The sequence below is a fragment of the Hylobates moloch genome, unplaced genomic scaffold (genome assembly GCF_009828535.3).
Source record: "Hylobates moloch isolate HMO894 unplaced genomic scaffold, HMol_V3 SCAFFOLD_4, whole genome shotgun sequence".
NCBI lineage: Eukaryota > Metazoa > Chordata > Mammalia > Primates > Hylobatidae > Hylobates > Hylobates moloch.
Window position 1 is genome coordinate 29,689,634 of NW_026652279.1, and position 13,654 is coordinate 29,703,287.

General features: G+C 43.1%; 1 protein-coding gene and 1 pseudogene across 3 annotated transcripts in view; one reads left to right on the forward strand and one right to left on the reverse strand.

Moving 5' to 3' along the window:
• The window catches only part of RAF1 (Raf-1 proto-oncogene, serine/threonine kinase), an 85,272-nt gene that overhangs the window by 47,327 nt on the left and 24,291 nt on the right, over window positions 1–13,654 (reverse strand). The gene's annotated exons all lie outside the window — the stretch shown is intronic.
• On the forward strand, window positions 4,197–4,294 carry LOC116467727 (small nucleolar RNA U13; annotated as a pseudogene).

The following is a 13,654-nucleotide window of genomic DNA, read 5'->3' on the forward strand; positions in this document are numbered from 1 at the left end:
AGTAGAGACGGGGTTTCACCGTGGTCTCGATCTCCTGACCTCGTGATCCGCCCGCCTCGGCCTCCCAAAGTGCTGGGATTACAAGCGTGAGCCACCGCGCCTGGCTATCATTCAAATTTCTACTTTAAAGTAGAAGATACTTTAATGGATACACTGGCAGTAACTTCTATTCACATAAGTATGATGAACCTGAGACTATTTTTGGGGGGGGGGGGGGGGCGGGGGGCATGGTCTCACTCTGTTGGCCAGGCTAGAGGGCAGTGGTACAATCTTGGCTGACTGCAACCTCTGTTTCCCATGTTCAAGTGATCCTCCCACTTCAGCCTCCCAGGTAGCTGGGACTACAGGTGTGAGCCACCATGCTGGCTAATTTTTGTATATTTAGTAGAGATAGGATTTTACCATGTTGGCCAGGCTGGTCTCAAACTCCTGACCTCAAGTGATCCACCAGCTCATCCTCAGCTGGGATTACAGGCATGAGCTACCACGCCCAGCCAGTTTACTAATTTTTAAATATCATGACAGTTATATCATAATTCCTATGGATCATTTTAAATCAACTAACCAACAGAAGTCAACCAAAAATGCAAAACCAATGAAACAATGGTAGTTGTAGAATCCACATGTTAAATATTAAAATTTATGTAAATAATTAAGAAAAGGTGGCTATTGTTTAAGACGTAATATAAAATTAGAACCACAAGCAAGTGTCCATGAAAAAACACAAATACTTGACAAAGCTTGTCTGGCTACCTGAACAAAAACAGTAAGTGTTTGCTCTCTATTTTGGTACTCGCTAAAACTCACTAGACAACAAGATATATCCACCAAAAAATAAATTTCTTAAAACTCTGTATCAACTAAGCAGCAGCAACAATAATGATATTAGCTAATGTATTAGCTAGTACAGAATGCTTATTATGTATCAGTTCTTTACATACAATATCCCTTCTAATCCTCCCAACAACCCCCTATAAGAGAAATTATCATTTTAGAGTGAGGAATCTATGGACCATAAAGGTTAAGTAAAAATGTCCAAGGTTACATGGTATTCAGAATATTCACAAATCTCACCAGGGTTTCATCACACCATCACATATGTTAAGATCCGTGCATTTGTGGGAGAGGCGGTTCCTAAGATGAGGTGCCAGATTTCAACCTTGTGGCAGCCTACTCTGGCTTCCTGGTATCTGGCTCTTTCCTCTACTCTGATAATCTGTTTCTAATTATACTTTTATTTGTTTATTTTTCTAAGGCATGACCCGTCTGGGTCTGTCGCCCATGTTGGAGTGCAGTGGCATGATCATGGCTCACTGCAGCCTTGATCCACATTCAAGCAATCCTCCTGCCTCAGCTTCCTGATTAGCTGGGACTACAGGTGTACACCACTGAGTCCAGCTAATTTTTTATTTTCTGTAGAGACGAAGTCTCACTATCTTGCCCAGGCTGGTGTTGAACTCCTGGCCTCAAGTGACCCTCCCACCTCAGCCTCCCCAAAGTGCTAGGATTATAGGCGTCAGCCACCACACCTGGCCTAATTATATTTTTATTTATATTTTTATTTACAATAAAACAAAAACTAAATTTGGGAAGGAGGATAAAGGGGAAGTTACTCACAATTTTACTAATCCTAACACATTTTTTTGGGTATCATCTTCTAATATATTAGAGGCACAATAAATAAATAAATAAATATCAGTTCAAAATCTACCTCCACCTTTTATTAGCTGTATGGCCTGGCCTTTCACCAAATTGCTTACCTTTCTCATATACCAATTTTCGTCACTTATTCATGCAATAAACATTACTGAGTGCCTACTATGTACCAGGCACTGTTCAAGATGCTTGGGCTACCTCAGAGAACAAAAGACAAGGATCCATGATCATAAGAGAAGCCTATCTTCTGGTGGAGGCATGCACAGTAAATTCTATGATAGTGGGTGATAAGTGCTGGGGAAAGGAAGGCAGACTGCAATTATATAGTGAGGTCACAGTAGGTCTCAACGAACAGGTAACAGCTGAGACTCGGAAATCAGTGAGTCTGACTTGCAGATAACTGAGAGAACAACATTCCAGGCAGAAAGAAGAGCCAGTGAAAATCCTTTGTACAAGGAATGGTAAAAAGATCATAGAGTTAAGTGAGTACAATTAGGGCAGCAGGAAAAATGTGGGTAACATAATGCCTTGTAGGTTATTAAAAGGACTTTTTGCCTTTTACTGAGTGAAGTGGGAAGCCACTGAAAAGTCTTGAGCAGAGGAAAGGCACAAAAGGCACAATCTACCTTAGATTTTTTTTTTTTTTTGGAGACAGGGTCTCACTTTGTCACCCGGAGGGAGTGCAATGGCACGATCTCTGCTCACTGCAACCTCTGCTTCCTGGGTTCAAGCGATTCTCCCACCTCAGCCTCCCAAGTAGCTGGGACTACAGGCACGTGCCACCACACCCGACTAATTTTTGTATTTTTTGGTAGAGACGGGGTTTCACTGTGTTGGCCAGGCTTAAATCTTAAAAGGATTGTTCCAGGCGCAGTGACTCATGCCTGTAACCCCAGCACTTTGGGGGGTCAAGGTGGGCGGATGAGCCCAGGAGTTCCAGACCAGTCTGAGCAACATGGCAAAACCCTGTCTCTACAAAAAAATTTAAAAACTGGCCAGGTGTGGTGGCTCACTATATGGAAAATAAATGACATAGGCAGTTACATATAGAATTATGAAGTTCAGAAGATGTCTGGGCAGAACTGTAAAATAAAGATAATATTTATCTAATCGAGTTGTTATTAAATTGTTCAATAGTGGCCGGGCGCAGTGGCTCACGCCTGTAATCCCAACACTTTGGGAGACCGAGGCAGGCAGATCAAGAGGTCAGGAAATCAAGACCATCCTGGCTAACACGGTGAAACGCCGTCTCTACTAAAAATACAAAAAAATTAGCCGGGCGTAGTGGCGGGCTCCTGTAGTCCCAGCTACTCGGGAGGCTGAGGCAGGAGAATGGCATGAACCCGGGAGGCAGAGCTTGCAGTGAGCCGAGATCGCGCCACTGCACTCTAGCCTGGGCGACAGAGTGAGACTCCATCTCAAAAACAAAACAAAACAAAACAAAAATTGTTCAGTAGTGTTTGTAAAGCACTTAGCATTGCACCTAACACAGAGTAAACTGTAAAATATACTGTTATAGCTTCTATCCCACAGAAGAACACCCACCACAGGAGATGAGAGAGGGTGGAAATTCAGCCCATGCTTCACTTGCTAGGCCATGTGTCTGGTATACAGACAGCATAAGCATGAAGGATAGAGATCCTTCTAATTCACATGTAGAAGTTTTCCTGCCAGCTGAGCTACATCTCTGCAGAGGTACATCTGTTCAAAATGGACCTTTTTCTATTTAGTAATGGTGACTTTGGGGCTGTGGCCCTAATCCTTTTCCACATACACATGTACTTTTACACAATTATATTCTCAATCCAAATACTGTATAATATTCTCCTTCAAATTTAATTTTAAATGTTTGATAATAAATTATTTAATTTTGGCAGCGCACAGTGGCTCACACCCGTAATCTCAGCACTTTGGGAGGCCAAGGCAAGGGGATCACGAGGTCAGTAGTTCGAGACCAGCCTGGCCAACATGGTGAAACCCTGTCTCTACTAAAAATACAAAAATTAGCTGGACACAGTGGCGCATGCCTGTTGTCCCAGCTACTCGGGAGGCTGAGGCAGGTGAATCGTTTGAACCCGGGAGGCAGAGGTTGCAGTGAGCCGAGATCGCGCCATTGCACACCAACCTGGGCAACAAGGGCGAAACTCCGTCTCAAAAAAAAAGAGTAGGCTTGGATGAATTGTCACAATAAACTTATTTTCTGAAGCAATGGATCACCGTCTGTTTTTTCTGATCTTTTGGGGCAGGGAGAAGTAGGTTTAACCCGGAAAAGGAGGGTGTGCTACTACTTCATCTTTCTTAGAAGTGACAAGGTAGAGAAGGTAAAGATATAGATTGATAAAGGCAACCAACAACAGTGGGTATAATCTTTCTAAGAATTCCACATTAGTCAGCTTTCCATTAGCAACTTAAAAGAAAGAGACTATTTTCTATTTTTTATACTCCTTTGACAAAAAGTAGAATTTAACAACCTAGTTCCCAAAGAGCTCTCTGAAACTCTTCTGAAACTCTGAAACTCTCTAAAACTCAGTCCCAGGCTGATCCTTTGTAGTTTATAAGCATGATTGAGTTTTCACACTCGTGTGAGATGTGCCTTCTTCAAACCTTGTAACGACATAGACACATTATCCATCTGACGTGAAGAGGAAAAAACAAAAAAGTAGTCCCAGGCTTATATTCCTGGAGAAGGTAAATTAGAGGATCTCTTGACTGGAGGATTCCAGACACAGTTGAGAGTATGAATACTGTTCTGCAGACTACACTAACTGAATTCTTGACTGCAGAAACCCCTTTTCCCCAGTGGGGCAACCAAACAAAGAAACTAAAATCTTTGGTTTCCCTTACCTCACAATAAAGCTCAAAGACAACAAATCTCATCCATGCACTCAAAGATTCCAATTTGTTTTTAATCTTATCTTTTAAAAAAGTAAAGAGGTTGCCAAGGAATAGCAGACTTTTTAGGAAACCCTCTAACACGGATGATAAAGACCAAAACACACAGAGAAAAAAAACCCCACAATGGCCTGTAATCCAGCACTTTGGGAGGGTGAGGCAGGAGGATCACTTGAACCCAGGAATTCAAGACCAGCCTGGCCAACAGAGTGAGACCCTCGTCTCTACAAAAAATTTAAAAAATTATTCCAACACAGTGGCGAACGCCTGTACTCCCAGGTATAGGCTGAGGTGGGAGGATCACTTGAGCTCAGGAGGTCGAGGCTGCCAAGAGCTGTGATTGTGTTGTGCCACCACACTCCAGCTTGGGCAACAGAGGGAGACCCTGTCTGGAAATTTAAAAAAAAAAGAAAGGAAAAGAAAAAAGAAAAACATCCACAATGAAAGAACTTGAACTATCAGATTAAAATAGCCTATCAAATGCCTAACACATTAAATTTCACAATAAAGGAGGACCAGATTCTATAAACTTTTACAGTTAAAAAAAAAAAAAAATACAGGCCCAGTGCAGTGGCTCACGCCTGTAATCCCAGCACTTTGGGACGCCAAGGCGGGCGGATCATGAGGTCAGGAGTTCAAGACCAGCCTGGTCAACAGGGTGAAACCCTGTCTCTACTAAAAAATACAAAAATTAGCCAGGTGTGGTGGCACGCACCTGTAATCTCAGCTACTTGGGAGGCTGAGGCAGGGAATCCCTTGAACCCAGGAGGCAGAGATTGCAGTGAGCCAAGATTGCGCCATTGCACTCCAGCCAGGGTGAAAAGAGTGAAAACTCCGTCTCAAAAAAAGAAAAAAAAAATCAGGAATCCGAATGACTTCAAACTCTTCAACAACACTAGAAGACATAATGGAGCAAAGCCTCCTAGATTCTGAAGGAAAACTATCTCCAATTTACAATAATCAGCAAAACTATCAGTGAGGGACAGAACTAGAGAGATATTTTCTGACATTCATGGTTACAAAAATTTGAACCTCCATGATTCCTTTCTCTCTTTTTTTTTGAGATGAGTCTTGCTCTATCACCCATGCTGGAGTGCAGTGACGCGACCTTGCTCACTGCAGCCTCCGCCTCCCAGGTTCAAGCAATTCTCCTGCCTCAGCCTCCCGAGTAGCTGGGACTCCAAGCACACACCACCACGCCTGGCTAATTTTTTTTTTTTTTTTTTTTTTTTTTTTTAAGTAGAGACGGGGTTTCGCCATGTTGGCCAGGCTGGTCTCGAACTCCTGATCTCAGGTGATCCACCTGCCTCGGCCTCCCAAAATGCTGGGATAACAGGCTTGAGCCACCGCACCTGGCCCATAATTCCTTTCTCAAGGGATTTGTTACAAAATACAAAAAATTAGCCGGGCACAGTGGTGGGCGCCTGTAGTCCCAGCTACTCAGGAGGCTGAGGCAGAAGAACGGCATGAACCCGTGAGGCAGAGCTTGCAGTGGGCCGAGATCGTGCCACTGCACTCCAGCCTGGGCGAAAGTGCGAGACTCCATCTCAAAAAAAAAAAAAAATTAATAATGTTATTTTTAGGCCAGGCGTGGTGGCTCATGTCTGCAATCCCAGCACTTTGGGAGGCCGAGGTGGGTGGATCATTTGACGTCAGGAGTTCCAGACCAGCCTGGCCAATGTGGTGAAACCCCATCTCTACTAAAAATACAAAAATTAGCTGGGCATTGTGGTGGGCACCTGTAATCCCAGCTACTTGGGAAGCTGAGGCAGGAGAATCACTTGAACCCGGGAGGCAGAGGTAGCAGTGAGCTGAGACTGCACCACTGCACTCCAGCCTGGGCGACAGAGAGAGACTCCATTTCAAAAAAACAAAAAAAAATAGCTGGGTTTGGTGGTACACGCCACCAAGCTACTCAGGAGGCTGAGAAATGAGAATCGCTTGAGGCCATGGTGGGAGAATCGCTTGAGCCCAGTAGTTCAAGACCAGCCTGGGCAACATAACAAGACTGTATACCTTAAAAAACAAACAAACAGGTCGGGCGCGGTGGCTCACGCTTGTAATCCCAGCACTTGGGGAGGCCGAGGCAGGCGGATCACGAGGTCAGGAGATCGAGACCATGGTGAAACCCCATCTCTACTAAAAATACAAAAAAATTAGCCGGGCGTGGTGGCGGGCACCTGTAGTCCCAGCTACTCGGAGAGGCTGAGGCAGGAGAATGGCGTGAACCTGGGAGGCGGAGCTTGCAGTGAGCCGAGATTGCGCCACTGCACTCCAGCCTGGGCGACAGAGCGAGACTCCGTGTCAAAAAACAACAACGGAAAAAAACTGATTGATTAAATTAAAATGCAGTAAGAATGGTTGCTCAAAAAAAAAAAGAAAAAAGAAAAAAAAAAAAAGAAAAGAAATTTGCTACACTGGCTAGTTGCGTTGGCTCATGCCTATAATCCCAGCACTTTGGAAGGCTGAGATCGGGAGGACTACTTGGGTCCAGAAGTTCAAGACCAGCCTGGGCAACATGGCGAAACCCCATCTCTACAAAAAATACAAAAATTAGCCAGGCATGGTGGCTTGCACCTGTAGTCCCAGCTACCTGGGGGGGCTGAGAGGGGAGAATCACTTGAGCCTGGAAGGTGGAGGCTGTAGTGAGCTGAGATCATGCCGCTGCACTCCAGCCTGGGTAACAGAGCAAGACCTTGTCTCAAAAAAAAGAAAGAAAGAAAAAATATTCGCTACATCAATGAACAGCAGCGGCAACAACAGTTTCATTACATACTACATATCCTGGAGACTATATTGAACACTTTTGGTTTAGTAGATAAAAGAACAGGTACTGAGTTTGAAATCCAGCTTCACTACTTCGGCAACTCCATGGATCTCGGGTAAAGATAATAATGGTACAAACTTCACTAAATTGCAGTGAAGAATGAATAAGATAGTGTATATAAAGTACCTAATTTAGAGTCTGGCATATAAAAAACATTCAAAGTTAGCAAAAATTGTGTACTTCTATTATTAAAACAAATTCTTCAAGTGAAAAGCTGAACTTGCTCAATTTTTAAGTGTATTATACTCACTAGTAAACCTGGGAATTAGATTATCATCTAGGAATTAGGGTATGGGGGTTATCTTTCAACTTCTGAGAACTTCAGTGAATTCACGAACTTCCAGAAACTGAATACAGAATATTGTATATATGCACATGTACATCTTTGTAGGGAGAGGCCTTGCTTCTATTAACATTTTTATTTTTTTTGAGACAGAGTTTCGCTCTTTTGCCCAGCCTCCCGAGTAGCGGGGACTACAGGCACATGCCACCACACCTGGCTAATTTTTGTATTTTTAGTAGAGACAGGGTTTCGACATGTTGACCAGGCTGTTCTGGAACTCCTGACCTCAGGTGATCCACCCGCCTCCATCTCTATTAACATTTGAAAGCAGTCTGTCCTCTATGGAGCACAGTCATTGTGTTCTTAAAACACAAATCAAGGCTGGGCGCAGTGGCTCGAGGGAGGCTGAGGTGGATGGATTACCTGAGGTCAGGGAGTTTGAGACCAGCCTGGCCAATGTGGTGAAACCCTGTCTCTACTAAAAATACAAAAATCAGCCAGGTGTAGTGGCACGCGCCTGAAATCCCAGCTACTCGGGAGGCTGAGGCAGGAGAATCGCTTGAACCCGAGAGGCAGAGGTTGCAGTGAGCTGAGATCGCGCTACTCCACTCCAGCCTGGGCGACAGAGCAAGACTCTGTCTTGAAACAAAACAAAAAACACAAATTTGGACATATTATTAAATACCCTTTATCTGTTATTTATTACACTCAAATTAGCACTCAAATTCTTTAACTGTGACCTACAAGACCTTTATGATGGCCTGGCCCGTTACCCATCAAACAGGACCTCCCCTGACCACCCTGGTTCAAGTGTATCCCGCCCTTCTCCATCATTCTTCTCTTTACTCAGCTTTATGGTCTTCATAATAATTTATCACCATTTGAAATAATATTAGGTATTTGCCTACTCAATGATTATTGTCTGCCTATACCACTAGGTAGTACGCTCCAAGAAGCTAAGTTCAGTTCACCCTTATAAGCCCACTGCCTTTAAGTATCTGGCATTTGGCAGGCTCTTAAGAGTTATTTCCTGAATGAGTAACATATGGTATCTGGGCTATATGGCAAGTGGTGAGTTCTAACAAAAGTTATCGGTGCAGTCGTTTATGAGCCACATTATGCCAAGAGACTATACTCAGAACTAGAACACTGACAACTGTGGGAAAACTGTAGAATCAGCATGGAGTAATTGTTGACTGGCAGTCAGCTAAGGAGCAGCCAGGATAATGGTTGGCTGGCAGTCAAAGTCATGTAACAGTTCATCAAACAAATCCCAAACAGACCAGCTGATAATAGTACCCAATTAAAGCTACTATAGAATTCTACGTCAGAGGTATTTCCAAAGTTTGATTTACTACTACTATTCTTTGGCATTCCCTTCATAGTTGTTTTATATTACAAATAAAACCAAATACATTCTTGTTCATCTGTTCTGTCACAGTAAACGGTAAATACTTTCTACCTACTCACACATCCGATTTGTCCTAAACGTACGCTGCTGAAAATAAAGGGGATTTTTAAACTACAGGGCTCCTGCTCAAGAAATGTAAAAATGGGCAGGGCATGGTGGCTCATGCCTGTAATCCCAACACTTTGGGAGGCTGAGATGGGTGGATTACCTAAAGTCAGGAGTTCGAGACCAACCTGGCCAACACGGCCTGAAAATACAAAAAAAGAAATTTAAAAATGTGTTTTTAAACATACATAAGGTCATGTAGAATGCAAAAGAATGTACAGGAACATGATGGATTACGTTTATTGATTTGCATATGTTGAACCAGCCTTGCATCCCAGGGATGAAGCCAACTTGATCATGGTGGATAAACTTTTTGATGTGCTGCTGCATCAAGTTGGCTTCATCCCTGGGATGCAAGGCTGGTTCAACATACGTAATCCATCATATAAACAGAACCAAAGTCAAAACCACATGATCATCTCAATAGATGCAGAAAACGCCTTCAACAAAATTCAACAGCCCTTCATGCTAAAAACTCTCAATAAACTAGGTATTGATGGGATGTATCTCAAAATAATAAGAGCTATTTATGACAAACCTACAGCCAATATCATACTGAATGGGCAAAAACTGGAAGCATTCCCTTTGAAAACTGGTACAAGATAGGGATGCCCTCTCTCACCACTCCTATTCAACATAGTGTCGGAAGTTCTGGCCAGGGCAATCAGGCAAAAGAAAGAAATAAAGGTATTCAATTAGGAAAAGAGGAAGTCAAATTGTCCCTGTTTGCAGATGACATGATTGTATATTTAGAAAACCCCATCGTCTCAGCCCAAAATCTCCTTAAGCTGATAAGCAACTTCAGCAAAGTCTCAGGATACAAAATCAACGTGCAAAAATCCCAAGCATTCCTATACACCAATAACAGACAAACAGAGAGCCAAATCATGAGTGAACTCTCATTCACAATTGCTTCAAAGAGAATCAAATACCTAGGAATCCGACTTACAAGGGATGTGAAGGACCTCTTCAAGGAGAACTACAAACCACTGCTCAATGAAATAAAAGACGACACAAATGGAAGAACATTCCATGCTCATGGATAGGAAGAATCAGTATTGTGAAAATGGCCATACTGCCCAAGGTAATTTACAGATTCAATGCCATCCCCATCAAGCTACCAATGACTTTCTTCACAAAATTGGAAAAAACTACTTTAAAGTTCATATGGAACCAAAAAAGAGCCCACATTGCCAAGACAATCCTAAGCAAAAAAGAACAAAGCTGGAGGCATCATGCTACCTGACTTCAAACTACACTACAAGGCCACAGTAACCAAAACAGCATGGTACTGGTACCAAAACAGAGATATAGACCAATGGAACAGAACAGAGCCCTCAGAAGTAACACCACACATCTACAACCATCTGATCTTTGACAAACCTGACAAAAACAAGAAATGGGGAAAGGATTCCCTATTTAATAAATGGTGCTGGGAAAACTGACTAGCCACAGGTAGAAAGCTGAAACTGGATCCCTTCCTTACATCTTATACAAAAATTAATTCAAGATGGATTAAAGACTTAAATGTTAGACCCAAAACCATAAAAACCCTACAAGAAAACCTAGGCAATACTATTCAAGACATAGGCATGGGCAAGACTTCATGACTAAAACACCGAAAGCAAGGGCAACAAAAGCCCAAATTGACAAATGGGATCTAATTAAACTAAAGAGCTTCTGCACAGCAAAAGAAACTACCATCAGAGTGAACAGGCAACCTACAGAATGGGAGAAAATTTTTGCAATCTACCCATCTGACAAAGGGCTAATATCTAGAATCTACAAAGAACTTAAACAAATTTACAAGAAAAAAATCAAACAACCCCATCAAAAAGTGGGCAAAGGATATGAACAGACAGTTCTCAAAAGACATTTATGCAGCCAACAGACACATTAAAAAATGCTCATCATCACTGGCCATCAGAGAAATGCAAATCAAAACCACAATATCCAAAACCATCTCACACCAGTTAGAATGGCGATCATTAAAAAGTCAGGAAACAACAGGTGCTGGAGAGGATGTGGAGAAATAGGAACACTTTTACACTGTTGGTGGGACTGTAAACTAGTTCAACCATTGTGAAAGACAGTGTGGCGATTCCTCAAGGATCTAGAACTAGAAATACCATTTGACCCAGCCATCCCATTACTGGGCATATACCCAAAGGCTTATAAATCATGCTGCTATAAAGACACACGCACACGTATGTTTATTGTGGTACTATTCACAATAGCAAAGACTTGTAACCAACCCAAATGTCCATCAATGACAGACTGGATTAAGAAAATGTGGCACATATACACCAAGGAATACTATGCAGCCATAAAAAAGGATGAGTTCATGTCCTTTGTAGAGACATGGATAAACCTGGAAACCATCATTCTGAGCAAACTATTGCAAGGACAGAAAACCAAACACCGCATATTCTCACACATAGGTGGGAACTGAACAATGAGAACACTTGGACACAGGGTGGGGAACATCACACACTGGGGCCTGTCATGGGGTGGGGGGAGGGAGGAGGGACAGCATTAGGAGATATACCTAATGTAAACAATGAGTTAACTAGTTAACTGGTGCAGCACACCAACATGGCACATGTATACATATGTAACGAACCTGCACGTTGTGCACATGTACTCTAGAACTTAAAGTATTAAAAAAAATGTACAGAAACTGAAAGATTTCAGATATGGAGAAAAACTAGTTCCACTTACAGGAAATACAACAATTTCCAAATATTTGGTGGACATGTCCCCCCCCCCCCCCCAAAAAAAATGCCTTTTTTTTTTGGAAACGGTCTCACTCTGTCACCCAGGCTAAAGTGTAGTGCCGTGATCTCAGCTCATTACAACCTCTGCCTCCCAGGTTCAAGGGATCCTCCCACCTCAGCCTCCCAAGCAGTTGGGACCACAGGCACGTGCCACCATATCCGGCTAATTTTTGCATTTTTCATAGAGACAGGGTTTCACCATGTTGCACAAGCTGGTCTTGAACTCCTGAGCTCAAGTGAGCTACCTGCTTTGGCCTCCCAAAGTGCTGGGATTACACATGTGAACCACCGTACCCGGCCCCAAAAATGCTTTCTTAAGCATAACTACGTAATGCTAATTGTAGTTTAGATTCCTGGATGTTAACTTAAAATACTCCCATAGGAACCCGGTGTGGTGGCCCACGCCTGTAATCCCAGCCTGAGGCAGGTGGATCATCTGAGGTCAGGAGTTTGAGACCAGCCGGGCCAACATGGTGAAACCCTGTCTCTACTAAAAACACAAAAAAATTAGCTGGGCATGGTGGCAGGCGCCTGTAATTTCAGCTACTCGGGAGGCTGAGGCAGGAGGATTGCTTGAACCCAGGAGGCAGAGGTTGCAGTGAGTCCAGATCGTGCCATTGCACACTCCAGCCTGGGCAACAAGAGCAAAACTCTGTCTCAAAAAAATTAATTAATTTAGGCCAGGCGCGGTGGCTCATGCCTGTAATCCCAGCACTTTGGGAGGCTGAAGCGGGTGGATCACAAGGTCAAGAGATCGAGACCATCCTGGCTAACATGGTGAAACCCCATCTCTACTAAAAATACAAAAAAAAAAAACAAAAAACAAAAAACAAAAACTAGCCAGGCGTGGTGGCGGGCGCCTGTAATCCCAGCTACTCGGGAGGCTGAGGCAAGAGAATGGAGTAAACTCGGGAGGCAGAGCTTGCAGTGAGCTGAGATCGCACCACTGCACTCCAGCCTGGGCAACAGAGCGAGACTCTGTCTCAGGAAAAAAAAAATTAATTAATTAAAAAATTAGTAAGATAAATAACACTTCTCCCATTTCAGTAAAAGGATGAAGCCAGTTTCTCAATGAATAAAAACAAGAGACTGTTGAATGTCAAGTTTTATAGACAGCCCAGACAACATAGGAAGACACCATCTCTACACACACACATACACACACACACACACACTAGCTGGGTATGGTGGCATGGGCCTGTAGTCCCAGCTATTGGGCAGGGCCAGGGGGTGGGAGGCTGAGGGGAGAGGATGGCTTAACAGAGAAGTTGAGGCTGCAGAGAGCCATGATCATGTCACTGTACTCCAGCCTGGGTGATACAGCAAGATTCTGTCTCAGGAAAAAAGAAAAAGAAAAAAGTCAAGAATGCATTCTTGAGGAATTCCACCAACAAAATGCACCAAATATAGCCAAAGAGTTTTCTGCTATATGCCAAGTGGAAAGCTATGAAGAAAGAGAACAGAAGTAGGAGGACATTGATTTTCATCTCCTATTCTTTCAAGAAGTAAGATCCATTATCTTTTAAAAAGTCTAAACACTGGTAAGGCAAGACACAAGTCCTACCCATAATATTGCACCTCTGTCCTCAGGCAACAAATCAAATGACAGATAAAAGCACAATATCTACCACTCAATCCCCAGGCTTCAGCAGAGAACTCACAAACATTCTGCTGGCTAAGGCAAAAAGGTGTACTGTATTTCC